Source organism: Lepidochelys olivacea (assembly GCF_965140295.1).
Source record: "Lepidochelys olivacea isolate rLepOli2 genome assembly, chromosome: 7".
In the NCBI taxonomy this organism is placed as follows: domain Eukaryota; kingdom Metazoa; phylum Chordata; order Testudines; family Cheloniidae; genus Lepidochelys; species Lepidochelys olivacea.
This window is the reverse complement of record NC_140417.1, coordinates 68,021,362-68,039,077: the sequence shown is the minus strand read 5'-3', so window position 1 is coordinate 68,039,077 and position 17,716 is coordinate 68,021,362. Positions and strand designations below refer to the sequence as shown.

At 42.2% G+C, this 17,716-nt stretch overlaps 1 pseudogene across 1 annotated transcript in view; it reads right to left on the bottom strand.

The window, feature by feature from the left end:
* The window catches only part of LOC311523238 (heparan-alpha-glucosaminide N-acetyltransferase-like), a 71,301-nt pseudogene that overhangs the window by 14,539 nt on the left and 39,046 nt on the right, over nt 1–17,716 (bottom strand). The window contains exon 6 of the transcript in view: nt 12,323–12,400. The product of the transcript in view is annotated as a heparan-alpha-glucosaminide N-acetyltransferase-like (transcript). The remainder of the gene's footprint in view (nt 1–12,322; nt 12,401–17,716) is intronic.

The following is a 17,716-nucleotide window of genomic DNA, read 5'->3' as shown; positions in this document are numbered from 1 at the left end:
ACAATCTATAATTGCAGGATAACCACAAAAATTAATAAACCCTCAATCTTAATAAAATTTAGGAGGTAGAAAAGAGCTAAGCCAATTTCACAGACCTCTGTGAGGCTTATGGATAAGGACTAATAACAGGTCAATTAAACTGGCAGGTGCAAATACTATCTGACAGGTATGGGCAAGAAGTAGTTACTGAAACTAGAGGAACTCCAAGATGGAAAAGACTCCTATGTATAAAAAATGCACAGTTGGAGTTCTGCTGCTTATAGGAAGATGGTGACAGCTGCTATATGTGACATAATTCCCCTCACAGGTCAGTGTTACTTGTTGAAGCAGCTCCATGCTTTCTACCACCATAAGGAGTGATTGTGGTGTACACATAGGTAGCCAATGGCAGCATAACTCCTGAGTGACCTAGAAGGCCCAGGAAGCAGCATGCAGTGGTGATTGGATTGCCAGATGAATATCACTTGTGTTATGCATTTCCCATAAATCTCATGGTAGATTAGAAGACCATGCCGCCCACCATTTCTGTGCACTCACAAACTGCTCCCCTGAGCAGGGACAGTGCCTTGGTGCTTGGAAATGTAATGTATGTATGATTCTGTGAGATTGGGGAAGGTTTCATTCCAGAATTATAAAATGAACATTCTTTGTGCAAGCTTCCCCACCAATCAATCTCTCTCTACACACACATAGCCACATATTATGAAAGAGAATTTGCCTTTCGAAACCCATCAACCAAAGCAAATGTCACAGGCATTTGTAAATCGTTTCAAGGTCAGGAAGGAAGTTTCCTGTTAAGCAAGGACTAAGTTTCTTTTGGAGACAGTTTAAAATGTATTGTTAACTTCCTCTGACAGGCTTCATTCAGGGTTTTGTGAAGCCTTGGATCAATGGCTCGGAAATTTTCCTGCTCACTGCAGTCAATTGTGCCTTTGAGGCTTGTTATACCATGGTTGGGCAAGCACCCAATTTCCAGCTTGTCACCTAGGAGAGTGCCCCCTTCCCTGTCAGATGCCGTTTTGTGTTGATGGGCTTCTAAATAAAATTCTAGGTACAGAACTAAAGCTGACTGGTCTGTAATTCCCTGGGTTGTCCTTCTTTCCCTTTTTATAAATTGGCACTATATTTGCCCTTTTCCAGTTTTCTGGAATCTCTCCCGCCTTCCATGAGTTTTCAGAGATAATGGCTTAGATATCTCCACAGTCAGCTCCTTGAATATTCTAGGATGTATTTCATTAGGCCCTAGTGAATTGAAGACATCTAATTTGTCTAAGTAATTTTTAACTTGTTCTTTCCCTATTTTAGCCTCTTCTGATCCTACCTCATTTTCACTGGTATTCACTATGTTATTCATCCAATCTCCACCCCTTCTTCATGAAAACTGAAAGAAAGAAGTCATTAAGGACCTCTGCCATTTCCCTATTTTCTGTTATTATTCCCCCCCCCCCCATTGAGTAATGGGCCTACCCTGTCCTTGGTCTTCCTCTTGCTTCTAATGTATTTGTAGAATGTTTTCTTGTTACCCTTTATGTCTCTAGCTAGTTTGATCTCATTTTGTGCTTCGGCCTTTCTAATTTTGTCCCTACATACTCGTGTTATTTTTTTATGTTTATCCTTTGTAATTTGACTTAGTTGCCACTTTTTGTAGGACTCTTCTTTTATTTTTACATCATTGAAGTTCTCCTGGTTAAGCCAGTGTGGTATCTTGCCATACTTCCTAACTTTTCTAAGCAGTGGGATAGTTGCTCTTACACCCTTAATAATGTCTCTCTAAGGGGAAAGACAGTTGACAGTTTTTCAGACTTGCTTCCCATGGGATCTTATCTACCAACTCCCTGAGAACTCTACCATTTCATGATCACTTTCACCCAAGCTGTCTTCCACTTTCAAATTCTCAACCAGTTCCTCCCTATTTATCAAAATCAAATCCAGAACGGTCTTTCCCCAGTAGCTTTCTCCACCTTCTGAAATAAAAAATTGTCTCCAATACATTCCAAGAACTTGTTGGATAATCTGTGCCCTGCTGTGTTATTTTTCCAACAGATATCTGGGTAGTTTAAAGTCCCCCCATCACCACCAAGTCCTGTCCTTTGGCTGATTTTGTTAGTTGTTTAAAAAAAAGCCTCAGCCACCTCTTCTTCCCGGTTAGGTCGTCTGTAGTAGACCCCTACCATGACATCACCCTTGTTTTTTTACCCTTTATACTTACCCAGAGACTTTCAACAAATCTGTCTCTTATTTCCCATTTCAACCTCAGTCCAAGCGTATACATTTTTAATATATAAGGCAACACCGCCTCCTTTTTTTCCCTGCCTGTCCTTCCTGAGCAAGCTGTACCCTTCTAGACCAATATTCCAGTCATGTGTATTATCCCACAAGGTCTCTGTGATGCCAACTATGTCATAGTTGTGTTTATTTACTAGCATTTTGAGTTCTTCCTGCTTATTCCCCATACTTCTCGCATTAGTACACAGACATCTAAGATACTGATTTGATTCCCTCCTCCCCCTTTCTGTCTTGTTTCTCCTTTATCCCTGCTGTAACAGCTCATCCTCCTCCCAAATTCCAAACCTTCCCCCAAGTCTCCATGTTCTTGACTTACCTGTGGGCTTTGGTCACCTGCCCCCTTTGAACTTAGTTTAAAGCCCCTCTCACTCGGTTAGCCAGTCTTTATCCAAATATGCTCTTCTCCTTCCTTGATAGGTGGACCCCATCTCTGCTTAGCAGTCCTCCTTCTTGGAACAGCATCCTGTGATCAGGGAAGCCGAAACCGTCCTGGCAACACCATCTTTGCAGCCAGGCATTCACCTCCAAGATGATCTAAGAGACCACCTGCGCTCCTAACTCCTTCACCCTTACTCCCAGAGCCCTGTAGTCACTTCCAATCTGCTGAGGGTCATACCTTGCTGTATCATTAGTGCCCACATGAATGAGTAGCATGGGGTTGTAGTCAGAGGGCCAGATGATACTCGACAATCCCTCTGTAATATCCCAGAGAGGGGCCCTTGGCAGGCAGCATACCCGCCACCAACCCCCGGTCCTCCATCCCCCTCAGAAGAGAGTCACCAACCACCACTACACCACAGCTAGCTGTGCACATCTCTGGCCTACGTCACTACATGTTCTTTTCAGCACTTGCTTCGGCCGCACTCCTCTTTTTCTTCAAATTGTTTGTTATGCTCATTGGTTGCATATCGTCATTGTTAGACTATAAGCTCTTCAAGGCAGGAATCATCCTGTATGCTGTATTTGGCCCTAGGGGGCTCTGAACCTAAATGGGCCTCTATAATTGTAGCTCAGGTTTCATAACATGGGTTTGTGGCCCCAGACATCAACATTGCATGCTACCATTCCCCAATCCCTGGTGAATAAAAAAGTGAAAATTCAGAGGAGGAAAAAACAACTTTATAAGAACAAAAAATGTTAACTATACATTTCTGTTGCAACTTTAACTGGGTACATAGGCCAAGCTGCATTTTTTCCTGTTCGCTCAATTGCTGTCACCATTAATCAGGCGCTTGCCTTTTACCCTGAAGGAAACAAGATTGTATTTAGAACTATGCCAGATGATTATTTTTGTGATTAAACTTTCAAATGATGTTTTAAATTGATAAATCAATGGCTTGGGTTTCATCTGAATAAATGATGGGGGTGATCCTGCCCATCACTAGCCTATTAGGGACCCACCATCCACAATCGTAGATGATTCTAAATAATTCTAAAATAGATCAATATGTTAAAGCTTTTCAGGAGTTAGTCCCCTTTCCACTGGTGGAACAGCAGGTTTCTAAGTTGGGAAATGAGAAAATTATCCCCCACAGACTCTACAGCACCAAGACCAAATATTTAACTGGAAATGTATAATTGATTGGATATATATTACAGGCATGGACTACATAGTGATTAATAACTAGACTCCGTGGTTCCAAAGATGCATAGCCTTCATGTGATTCAAGAGCCCATATTCTCAAGCTGTTCTTCTCTGGTGCAGCTGTGGCACAAGGTGTGCTGCCTACTAATTCAATATACACGAATAGCAAGCAGGCTCTAAAAGATGTGAAGGTGACTCAACAGAGCATGTGATAACCTAGATAATTCCCTTAGCAGATACAGTACACACTGAAGGCTTTTTGCCATTTTCTATGAAGCTGAGGAAAATCCCATTCTTGCTAGCAAACTTTTAAACTCTATTTCAGCACGGGTCACTATTTTATCTACCAAACGGTGAAGATAGAAAAATCTAGAACTTAGCTGAGTTTCCTGTCTGGTGGTTGGACTCGTGCAGGGCCAGCCTTTGGGGTGGGCAGCCAGGGCGGTTGCTCAGGGCGGCCTGCTAAAGAGGGCGCCAGCCATGCACTGGCCCAGCCTGGTGCTCCACTTGTGTGCTGCGGCCAAGCAGCCGCGGTGGTGGTTCCCCTCCCACTGGCCCAGCCCCTCCCACCAACTCTTCTCGGCTGGCGGGCCCCAGGCTGCCTTCTCCCGCTCCCCACCCAATTCCTCCTCTTGGCTGGCCACCAGCTGAGAGCTCCTGCCAGTGACAGGGGTGGAGAGGAGCCCTCAGCCACTGTGGCGCCGCTTTGGCCCCACCTCCTCCCCCAAGAGGCTTGTACCAGTTGGTGGAGGGAGAGGGAGAGAGGGGGAGGCTCAGCAGCAGGCTCGGGGCTTTCTGGCTGCCGCGTGCTGCAGACAGCTGGGCTCCCCCGTGGTGCGGCCCCTGCCTCCTCCGTGGGCTCTCGGGGCCATGCTGGGCCTGGGCCAGCACTGGTGGGAAGGTTCTGTGCACGGTGCTCCGCATCTGCCCCATGCACCCACCCTGACCCCGCCATTATTCGAATGCAGAGGCTGGGGAACTCCGTGGGGGTCCCACACCATGCTGGGCAGGAGGCGGCAACGGTACCCAGTGGACGGATACTCCGACCAGTGGATGCTCCTTGCTCCAGGTAAGCCCTGTCGGTGTGGGCCCCGCAGACAACTGGTGTCCCTTTGTCCGCTCGCCCCACCAACGCCTCTGGTCTAGGGAGGGATGTGGGTCGGGTCCAGTTTAGGAGGTTCGGTCTGGGGAGGGATGTGGGTCGGGTCCAATTTGGAGGGTTGGCCTGAAAGCAGAGCTGGTCCTGATCTTAGTCTCTGTGCCTCTCTGCATGGGGGCAAGGACTAGTATGAATAATGACACTGTAAATAAAATGTATTAAAGTTTTTCATATTTTTAAAACTTTTTAAACAGTTTTTAAATTTGCCCCAATGTCACTAGAAAAATTTAATTCAAGCCCTGGAAGTTCCTTTGAGAAATGTGAACAATGAGATAGTGTGATGGTTCCCTTTCAGTGGGAGCACCACATGGCTGGTGTTTTGGCCAGCTTTGGCTTGTGCTAGCTGTTCTTACTCACATACTCCCTCACACATACAGTCTCCCTCAAACAGTCATAGATTCATAGATATTTAGGTCAGAAGGGACCATTATGATCATCTAGTCTGACCTTCTGCACAACGCAGGCCACAGAATCTCACCCACTCACTCCTGTGAAAAACCTCTCACCTATGTCTGAGCTATTGAAGTTCTCAAATCATGGTTTAAAGACTTCAAGGAGCAGAGAATCCTCCAGCAAGTGACCCGTGCCCCATGCTACAGAGGAAGGCGAAAAACCTCCAGGGCCTCTTCCAATCTGCCCTGGAGGAAAATTCCTTCCCGACCCCAAATATGGCGATCAGCTAAACCCTGAGCATATGGGCAAGATTCATCAGCCAGATACTACAGAAAATTCTTTCCTGGGTAACTCAGATCCCACCCCATCTAATATCCCATCACAGACCATTGGGCCTATTTACCATGAATATTTAATTACTAAAACCATGTTATCCCATCATACCATCTCCTCCATAAACTTATCGAGTTTAATCTTAAAGCTAGATAGATCTTTTGCCCCCACTGCTTCCCTTGGAAGGCTATTCCAAAACTTCACTCCTCTGATGGTTAGAAACCTTCGTCTAATTTCTAGTCTAAATTTCCTGGTGGCCAGTTTATATCCATTTGTTCTTGTGTCCACATTGGTACTGAGCTTAAATAATTCCTCTCCCTCTCTGGTATTTATCCCTCTGGTATATTTATAGAGAGCAATCATATCTCCCCTCCACCTTCTGTTAGTTAGGCTAAACAAGCCAAGCTCCTTGAGTCTCCTTTCATAAGACAAGTTTTCCATTCCTCGGATCATCCTAGTAGCCCTTCTCTGTACCTGTTCCAGTTTGAATTCATCCTTCTTAAACATGGGAGACCAGAACCCCCATGCACCACCCCCCCCCAACACACACACCTGGGCTCCCTGCATCCAGGTCACTTTCCCCATCTGTGCTGTGCTGTGCGGCATCAGGAGCTGCTGCTCTCGGGCCCTCTCCTTAAGCAGCCCAGGCGTGGACAGTGACCTGGATGCAGGAAGCCCTGATGTCGCTCCTCTCTCCCACCCCCCTCACAGCCCCCTAGGGGTGTGCAGGGCAGAGGAGCGAGCAGCAATGCCAGCTGTTTCATGCATCCAGGTCAGTTTCCCCACATGGGAGCAGAAGGGGGATGCAGGGGTTAGGAGTGATGGGGGTGCAGGGATTAAGGGTGCAGGAGAGGGAGCAGGCCTTTGGAGCAAAGGGAGGGTGAGGAGCCTGGGGAGTCTATGGGGGCCAGAGGCAATAAGGGGGCACCTTGCCCACGGTTCACCCAGGGTGCCATTTTCCCTAAGTCCAGCCCTAGACTCGTGTCTATGTTCATGCATCCTGCATATGACTGCAAAGTGCAAATGGGACCTATATAGTTCAAAACCAACATTTCTATGGGAATCTCTCTCCTTGGCTAAGCCACTGAATGTTCTGAGTTGGTCTGTGCGAGACACTTGTATAGAGTACTATTAAAGATGAAAGATAAAGATAGCAGCTGCTTGTAAAAATGTCACTGTTTTATATCAAGCAACTATACCAAAACAAAGATTCTCTGCAGGAAACCTGTCCCTTTAAACCCCTTTTCTCTGTCCTGTTAAAGGTTTATCCTTTGGTCCTCATGGAAAAATCACATTAGGTTTTTGAAAACCCCTGATAACTACCAACTTCTTTTTTTATGGGGCTGCAGCTTTCATTTTCTCCTTGACAGACTAGTGCTGAATATCAAATGCTAGCCTTGATTAAGTTTATAAAAATGGAGTCCCTCATCTACCAATCAATAATTTTTGTTGTACAGTGATACTATAAATTTTCTAGGCAATTTGCTTTCTTCAAATTGCCATAGGAACTAGAACTTCTCCCACTGTTAGCAGTTATGAATTTAACCCTTCCCTACATTAGAATGATCTATTATCCAAATCCTTGGAGTGCTCTATTGTATAACAGATGCCTAACTACTGTACTTATATATACACAAATGCATATGAATGGATAAAAACACTGACATTCTTCTGAAGTTCATCCCATTGAAACTAAACCATCCTTAATCCTGCAAAGAATGTTGACCCTTTAATTAACCTGAAACTCAGATGAATGTGTGAAAGTCTATTTAAATTTTTCTTCCAACATCAGGATACTCTCAAAGTCCCCTAAGCATCTCAGAAACTGAAAAACAGCACAAGCAATAGAATGTGCAAACTTTCACAGCTTCTAAACCACTGCATTTTCATTTCCATGGGTTTTCTTTCTATTCTATTAACAGTTTCCAGTGGTTTTTCCATGCAGAATGTAAAGGATAAATGCATTAAACTTGATGGTATTGCCTATTTGTGTCACCACGGCATCATGTCACTGAGTTTTCATATGTATGATAGATGTGGACCCATGTGTTCATCTGACTGGGACTGATAACGTGTCAGTGCTCACTGACTGCTATTGCTGAGCAGGTGGGGATAGAGGAGCGAGAGGACAATATGAGAGAGTAAACTGTGTGCCTGGTCTTCTTTACAGTGGAGTAAAACCAATTCTAACACTGGTTCAGTTGATTTGGCGTTAAAGACAGTGGGAACCTATAAGAAAGGCTTCCAAGAATGAACCTATTTTTACCATTGTGTTAGATAAGCCTACTTTTCAAAGGTGTCAGTGGACATGGGCTCTATTGCCAGATCTGCTACTGACTACTGACTGCAACTCACTTGACATCTCTTTGTCTCAGCTTTCTCCATCTGTGAAATGGGAAAAATTATATTTACTCAAGTGCTCAACATTGGCCTAACTCTGCTCTTATTTAAGTCAATAGTGATAATACGCATGCCTAGAATTTTTTTAATGTGACTTTTCACTCAGTAAATATGTGCCCAAATTCAGCCTTCTGCACTCAACCTTTTTTGATACCTTTACCTCAGTCGTGGACTGTGTATCATAACCTAGCAAAGCTGTATGAAATGTACAATACAGTATACTGCATTTTTGAAAAATGAAAAATTGGAAACATTCACCTGATTTTGAGACAGAAATCATGATCAACTCATATTGGTGATATATGTTTAGTTTAGCACTTTTCTTTATTCAATACTTCATTTTCATAATGGAATATTGAGCACGAAGATTAATTCATACCCCAGTAATTATTTTCTGTGCCACAAAGTATATTAGTTTTGTCACCTCAGGAAATTCTACAACTCATATTCTAAACAGAAAGTGTGACTGCAAAATGTTATTCTTTGAAAAAAAAATCCAAAGCCTAAATACTCAAAAAAAAAGAAGAAATTAAATTAAACTTTTATCATAGCCCGTGAGCCTGATGCACATGAGTAGCAACACTGAAGTTGAGACCTAAAAGTTTATGTTGGCCTGTGAAGGGTTAATTCAGACACTAGACAGCAGGAGTTGCTATGTAAGGAATTTTTTGAACTGTCTAGGAAGGCACTGGATCTAACAACTTTATAAAACCCTAAATACATTCAGCAGGAAAAAAGAAGAATCAGGAATATAAACCCTGGTCCCACATGCTTGACTTTTACATATGATGAGTGGTCCCATTGACTTCTAAGTTCCCAAAGTTCCAGTGATGTTTTGGGATGAAAAACGTAAATATTTAGAGGACTGTATGGTCTAGGGGTCAGAGTAGATGACTGCAAGTCAGGACTTTTGGGTGCTATTTCCAGCTCTTCCACTTCCACTTCTTCCACTAAAGTGTTTTCATGGCTTTGGGCAAATCACTCAGGATCGGATTTTTAAAGGAGCCTAAAGGAGTTAGGTGTGGAAATCCCACTGAAATTAAATGAGTTGGATACCTGACTCCCACAGGTTCCTTTGAAGATTGAGACAAATTAGTACGTAATCATATAATTAAAGACTGTATCATAATGCATGTGCACAAGGGGGCTGAATCAAGGTAGCATGGAAAAACTTAATTCTAGCATTTCTTAAACATCTGAGTGCTTAGCTTTGCTACCTAACATTCTTTTCATGTAGATTTTTTTAGGCAATATAAAACGGGATTCCCATTAAATTATTATCAAGCCTGCTTTCCAACTATACAGACATATGTACAATATGAAAGAGAGCTTTATAATATTTTAATATGGTTACTTGCACTTACTTATAATCCCATTACAGTGCTGGTCAATTTAGCTTCATGCTCTTAAATGCTCTTACGTCCTTTCACGAGGGCACCACTCTGACAGTGTTATAAGTAATTGCAACGGACCTTATGGTATATACAAGAGGGCATTATCTGAGTCAAGTGAAACAACAGACGAAGTGGTATTTCAACTTGAAAACACACAGACCATACTTACAGTACATTAGTTAAGAGTGTATGCACAATTGTAGTCAAGAAACACCTGTAAATATTAGGGGAGGGAGAGGGAAAAGTAAAGAAAACATCTGCTAAGCTGCTAACGTTAGAGCCAAACTAGAACAGCCAGATACAGTGCTTTGCTAATGGAAATAATGCTTAGGTGAGAGATGGAAGTCACCTACATTTTGGTTCTCACAGGTTTCACCTCATCAAGAAACAAATTATATAGGCCCTTCTTTGCACAGATGCATGGTGGAAGGGATGGGCCCAAGGCGCTTTTCCCATTTGCGTGGTTCGCAGAAGGTTTATGTACAACTGTGTGCTCTGGACCACAGGGACTCAGCCTCATGTCCCCTGAGGGGTGTGCAGTGCTGGCCAAAGGAGCAGGTGGAGGCAAGACCAGACATGTTCTCTTTGAATTCTGGATATCTCTGGGAGGCCTTCAGTTTCCTGGTGAGCCTCTCAAGGCAGCACAGAGTCACAGGACTACCATAAATATTGAACTGAGTCCCATAAAACAACATCCATACTTGGGCCGAAGCCTGCAAGCAATTAAATCAGTGGGAGCTTTGCATGAGAGTCCTAAATGATTCTTCACTGAAAGCAACTGGATGGAGGGATGTTGCTGCTTGTGGCAGGCCTCAGCTGTAAGGAGGACGGAATTCTTTTGTGTTCCGCAATTGACAATGTTAAACATGTGGCCTGCACAGCTACAGTTTTTCCCCAGTGATACACTCAGAAAACTGCCTGCATTTTGGCAACGATCTACCTGAAGCTAGAGCAGTTTGCAAAACAGTGCACATAACTTACTGGAGGAGTGTAAGACAGGGGATGTGAAGGTGAAACTTGCAGCTGTTTGGCCAAATGCTTAAATCTGCAGTGATCAGTAAAACATTTTGATACCCAGATATGATATATGATCAGACAGGGGAGGCATTAGAATTATTTTTAAATGAAAAGTTTTGATCCAGAGCCAAATTTGATTAAAACAAAATAGAAAGTGGAGTGTTTGGAAAGATACAGAACAGTCTGTACCCTTGCTGGGCTCATGCTTCAAAACTGACCTTAATACATATGCAGCAAAGTTATGCTTTTTCCAATAATGTCCTTCATTTATCGACCTCAGAAAGAAGCCACCCTATTTATACAGATAGAAAGAACATCAATTGAGCTTGAAATTCTCTTGCTGTAATAGAGCAGTACAGATTAGGAATATGTCCAGATCCGAACACTCCTGCATTATGGGAAAATTTGGAACTGGGTCCAAGTTTTGAAGCACAAGTTCATCCCTGGTATAGATATCTATCTCCCCAGTTAGAAACTTGTCTTGCATAATTAACTACTGGCTGGAGCCCTGCTGTATATCAGTGCTACCACTCCTAATCACAGAAGGCTTTACCTTTTTTTATTTATTACTGAGCTACTGTACGTGTATTAATATGAGTTAAGTGCAGGGCTGCAAGCATTAAGGAAGCTCTGGATCTTGCCAATGCATGTATCTCTAGTGCCGAGGGGCCCTTAATAAAGCCCAGTTTAAAGTAGGTGAAGTTTTCATGATTTCCTAGAAGGTGAGGCCCCTGCCTGGATCTGTGCAGGCCTTGAAAGAGAGAGACTTACCAATTATGAGCTAAATTCTACTCTTGTTTTTATCGTAGCAAATGCAGATGCCTCATTGACTTCATTGGCAGAACTTTTGTAAGTGGGGGAAATGGGGATGAATGGAAGAGAAGGGGAGAATAGTAGCAGCCCTCATGGCAGATGCAGATGAGGGAAGAGCAGCCACCAAAGGATGGGACATTTGTGCCACATGTCTTCCTCTAGGAAGAATTCATTTTGCAGGTGGTAAGAAGCACAGAAAGGGTGAATTCAAAAGGACTGGACTCAGTACTCTTCCTATTCCTCCACACAGCATCTCTGTGCATGATTATCAGAACAGACAGATAAACAAGTAATTTGCTGGTTATTAGAGGCACATATCCCAGGTGAAAATAAGGGTTAGATTGCTACCAGAACAAAACTCAAATCCAACATCAGCTCTAATTTGCAATACCTACCTCAGACACATTGCTTTACTTATTTCAAAAGAAATCTTTAGTAATAAAGCACAATGCATTGAACCTAATGCATACATCCATTTAACCTAAACTGCACTGGGTTGCTTCATTTTAAAACTGCATTTGATGGAGAGTAATCTGAAATATTGATTAAAATGAAACCAGCTAACTAGAAGAATGATAATAGGCTAATAATAATGAGTCGATCTGACTTTGATGAATGGACCAAAATGTGAGCTGCAAAAGGAAGGTAATTAGATTTTGAACTATCCACAGTTCCTTTCCTAGTTTTATTCTGGCCTTGCTGGGTGTGAGGACATTTGTTCAATTAGAATATTACACAAAAATCAGCACTGATAGTACATAACCCTCTGCAGGATTTGACAAACACTTGTATGCTTTGGATTATTGTAAACACATAGGGATTATTTTTCTTTACCAAATTACATGTAGTATATGAGCAGCAGTCTGAGTAATTAAAAATAATGAGGCCTGCTAGGTCTACTAATTGTATTATCTTTATAGCATCAGGCTTCGAGCAACTCACCAGCAAAACAGCCCAGATGAGAAATCTCTTTCCAACGCTCAGCGGTTGTTTATGGTACATTAGGATAATCTTTCCAGCCTAAAAATCAGAAAAACAAAATGAAAAGCAGACATTAATAGACGGGTCTCAGAAGAAGGCAAAGGTTGGTTGGTTGATAACCAACATAAAGCTGTTCTTCCCCCCTCCTCCCCCGGCCAGGGAAAGAAGGAACAATGAAGAAAAAGTTACACTCTTTATCACTCCTTTCTCTGCTAAAAGCCTTTGGTCCAGCATGGAGAAAGAGAGAGGAGCATTTAGAATACTTTGAATTCTTGTCTACTCTTTTAGGTCACGAAGTTGAAAGAGACATGGCGCTGAACACCCTCAGCTACCATCAGCTTCAAATGGGAGTTGATGACACTCAAGGTAGGTCTACACCACAATCAGAGAGGTGATTGCAACACATCACATGCAGACATACCTGTGCTAGTGAAGTTGCAGCTGTGGGGGCTAGCTGCCCAAGTACATACTCAGGGTCCTAGGCAGGCTTGTACAGCCCATGTTGAAGTCCATGCTGTCGTTTTCTTCTGTATCAGATATGGACTGGCTACAGAGCTTGCTTATAAACACAAGATGTGTTCATCATAAGATGCTTTAATGCTCTGGCAGGTATGACTGAGATTAGCTAAAATAAGGCATTTTACACATGATGCCACTCATAGGTGAAAAGTATAATACAGTTTATCATTTCATTACATCTCCCCCTTTAAATTCTACATTCCTACCATTTACAGTATTTACACTATCACACTGTCTGAAGTTCAGTATATATCAGTCTGTTGAGTGTCTCTGAATAATACTAGTTTTCGAATTACACAACCCAAACACAAAATAACTTGATTATCTGGCTGTCCATTAGTTGCCATGATTGGCTGTGGTTGGTCCAGAATTCTTGAGTCTTCCTTTTGCTCTGTATCCACCATCTGAAAAGTTTGCTCTGATTGTTCTCTCTGAGGAACTAACTGTATATGTCTACGGTTTCTGTTGAAAACTGTCCACTGTCAGTCTCAATCACATATAATCTGTGTGCTGAATTTTTTCTTTACAACAGCTGTAGTTGTCCATGCTTTTTCTCCATCCAATTTGACATGAACACAGTCACCAGGTACTAGACCCAGCCGTTCTCTGAGTGGCATCTGTTGTAAAAGCGTTTGTAGGCTCTTCTAGCCCTTTTATCTGATTTGGCGACTCTCTTCATGTCTGGCCACTTTCGCGATAGATTCTTTTCCAAAGTTGGAACAATAGATCTGACATATCTTCTCATTAGGAGTTGTGCTGGACTATATCCAGCAGCTGCTATTGGTGTTGATCTGTAACTCAGAAGAGCAAGAAATGGATCTCCCTGATGTAGGATTTTCTTGGCTGTCTGTACAGCTCTCTCATTCTCTCCATTCACTTGTGGGTAATATGCTGCTAGTAATATGATCAAAGTCATATTTCATTTGGAATGACAAATTCTGCTGCTGTGAATTGTGGTCCATTGTCCATCACTAGTTGTTCTGGAATACCCAAGTGAGCAAAAGTGCACTTAAATTTCCCAACAACACTGACATGTTACTTCTTTTAATGCATTATTTCTATATAATATCTGGAAAAATAGTCCTCAATGATGAGGTAATGATGTCCTCTGAACTCACATAAATTTGCAGCTAGTTTCTTCCAAGGTCTCTCTGGCAGAGGTGCTGTTATTAAAGGTTCTTTATGTTGTGTTTGTCTGTTAGTTCTGCAATGTTTACATGCAGAAACTTTATTCTTTATGTTGTTGCCAATGCATGACCACCACACTAACTGGCTGGCTATTCATGGCATTTAGTTAATCCTCAATGTCCTTCATTGTCAAGGTTTAGGATTTCCCCTCTCATTTCATTTAGAATTATGATGCAATTGCCTTTAATCATTAGTCCATATGACTTTGCTTAATTGTCCATATACCACAAAGTAGTCTCTTATCACTGTTAGTGTCCTTTAGATACCTGGGCCAGCCACCTCTAATGTAACTTAGAACTTCCTGAAGTTGTATGTCTGTTGAAGTTGCTTTTTCTAGCTAGTGTAGTCTCTTTTCTGACACTGGTCTGCATGTATCCACAGCACCCACATACGCCTTATCATCATCTTAGAGCTCACAGGTAGGTGAGTGGGATGCTGTGCTCCATGAAAAACTGTCTGCTACTTCCAGAATTTTTCTCGGGAACATATCTAGCACTTGAGTTAAGTCACTTTAACCTTAGCAATAGATGATGGCATCTCGGTGGTGATTGATCCAGATCTTTTCTGTTGATGAGGGTTACAAGCAGTTTATGGTCTGTTATCTGTGTAGTTTGGAATCAATTACTTGGATATCTGTATAAGTTCTCACATGCCCATACGCTTGCCAGGCACTGTTTTTCAACCTGGGCATATCGCTTTTCTGCTTCTGGGAGTGTGCGAGACGAAAATGCAACTGGCTTCTGCTCAGAACCATGTTGCTGCAACATTACACCACTTAGCCCATAGCTGCTTATATCTGCATGGAGCATTGTGAGTTTGTTCACATCGTACTACATGAGAACGGGAGCTGTTGAGATCATTTCTTTTTACCTCTTGGAAAGTAATTTCTTGATTTGGCCCCATAGCCAAGATGTGATGGACTTAAACAGTTCATTCAATGGTTTGATCACTGTAGGAAGGTCTTTAAGGTATTGACCAAGATAATTTACCACCCCCAGTATGTGTCTCAGTTATTGTATATTAGCTGGTGTATTCAATTCTCAAATGGCTTTTACTTTCTCAGGGCTAGGACTGGTTCCATCTTTGTTTATGGTCTGGCCCAAAAGCTTCAGTCCAGACTGATTGATTAGGTGTAGGACTTCGTTGAGGGTTTTGTTCTGTTCTTCCATTGAAGATTCATGTATCAGAATATTCCCCATGAAAACTAAAATTCCATTTATGTTTGTTAACAGTTCTGACAACTGTCTTTGGAAAATTTCAGGTGCACTGGAAAATCAGAGTAAGCTTCAAAAGCAAAATCTCCCAAAGGAGGTGATAAATGTAATTACTTTAGCACTTTCTTTGGCTAAAGGAATTTGCCAGTATCCTCTTGGAGCATCCACCTTGGAGAATACTGTAGCTCCTTTCCCTTTGGGGGGGAAGTCATCCAGCATTGGGAGGACACATTTTTCTCTCATAACTGCTTCATTAAGTCTTTAAAGGTCCACAATCATTCACATTTTTCCATTTTTATTTTTTTATAACGTACAACAGGGGCACGCCATGCTATGGGCTCAGAGATTTTTCTCGATTATACCAATTTGCTCCATTTTCTTTAACTCAGTTTCCACTTTATGAAGTAATAGGACAGGAATCCTGGGAGGTGTATGTACACTATATGGCTCAGCATTGTCTCAAGGTTATTTGTACTGGATCTCCTTTCTAAAGTCCAGTTTTACCAAATATTCCACCAATTTCTTCCACCTTTCTCACTAGGCCCATCCTTGTGCCATGCTGCAGCTGAGAAGGATGTTGATCTGCGGTCCTGTGATCACACACAAAGTCAAAAGGTATGCATTCAGAGTGTAAGTTGTCTGTGATTAACTGGACCATGTAGTTCAGTATATCTCCAGGGCTAGTCACTGTGTCAGGTGACTTCAGCTCTGGCAGGGGTTAAAGGTGATTTTAAGTCCCTCCCAAGATGACTGTGACATCAGCTCCTGAGTCAATTTTAAAGTCAACAGTTTTGCCATGAATATTCAATTTCACTCTCCAGACAGGCTTTATGTCATCACAAATGATAGATCCCAGAAACAATGACTTTTGATTGTCTGCAGTATAAGTCAACTCTCTGACTGCTTTTTGGTGTGGCAAACAACTGCAAAATGTCCATATTTCATTCATTTATTACACCACGTGCCTCTGGGTGGACATGCATCATCTCTTGGGAATATGACTTTTTCCATGCCTTGTGCATGGAGGCTGGAATTTGTCCCTCTTAGGCTGGGAGGAGTTCTCTTCTTGCCTCAGGGGTTTTATGGTAATGACTTTTAATACTCAAGTGTCTGTTTATAGCTTCTATGCTAGTTCCATGGTTTTCAAGTTTGTCAAGCTTCTCTAGGTTTTGCAGTTTCACCAGTTCAGAGTGTTTTGCTATTTGAATAGCTGTGGCTAAGGTAAAATCTCTCTTCAATTGCAGTTGCTGTGAAGGGTTTTTATCTGTTAACACAGTAACCAGCCTGTCTCTGATATTTTCATGTTTTGAATTCCTGAAAATCACCATTTTCAGCCAATGTATGCACAGCTCTTATAAAACATTAAACATTTTCCCCTAGTTCTTGAATTCTATGATGAAAACATGCTGTTTTATAAACCACATTTCTTGGAGTACAAAGTGTGCATCAAACATAGCTAGAACCCTTTCATAGTCATCTTTGTGATTGTCTTCAGAAAAGTCAAAGGATTTAAAGATAGGTTCTGCTTGCTTCCCCATAGCATAAATTAAAGACGATACCTGTATATCTGCAGTTTCTTTGTGCAGCTTGGTAGCAATTCAAAATTTTGCAAAAATACTGTTTCCAGTCTGTCCATTGTGAAGGTTTGTCAAGGCTGAAGTTCTCTGGAGCATTAAAGAGTGGCATGTTGATGACATCCTGAAACCTTAGTTGCTGTTCCTTCTGTCTAGTTCTCAGTTTACTCCTGACACCATGTCATGTTCCTCTGTACAACATGATCATGGGGCTTGCTTATACACACAGACATGATCATCATTAGATCATTTAATGCTCTGCCAAATATGGCTGAGGTTCATTAAGGTATTTTACACACAGTGCCATCTACTGGCTGAACAGTATAATATAGTTTAGCATTCTATTACACATGCTGCCACTACTTCATTGCTATTGGTATCCATGCTAGTTAGATCAGGTATGTCTACACATGCTGCAATCACACATCCAATTGCATTGTAGGTATACCACCCGGCACCTCACAGGATGGTCCAATGTGTTATTGTGAGCTTAAGTCTAAATTAAGCCTATCATACAATATGTCTCCCACTTCACAAACTATAACAACACCCTTCACTTAATAACTTTACAGTACCAACAAACCTGTGGTGGACTTAGTGGGCCGCAGGCAATCTGTTGGGGTCAATAGTGCCCACTTCCCTATCATAGAATCATAGAATATCAGGGTTGGAAGGGACCTCAGGAGGTCATCTAGTCCAACCCCCTGCTCAAAGCAGGACCAATCCCAACTAATCCCAGCCAGGGCTTTGTCAAGCCTGACCTTAAAAATATCTAAGGAAGGAGATTCCACCACCTCCCTAGGTAACGCATTCCATTGTTTCACCACCCTCCTAGTGAAAAAGTTTTTCCTAATATCCAA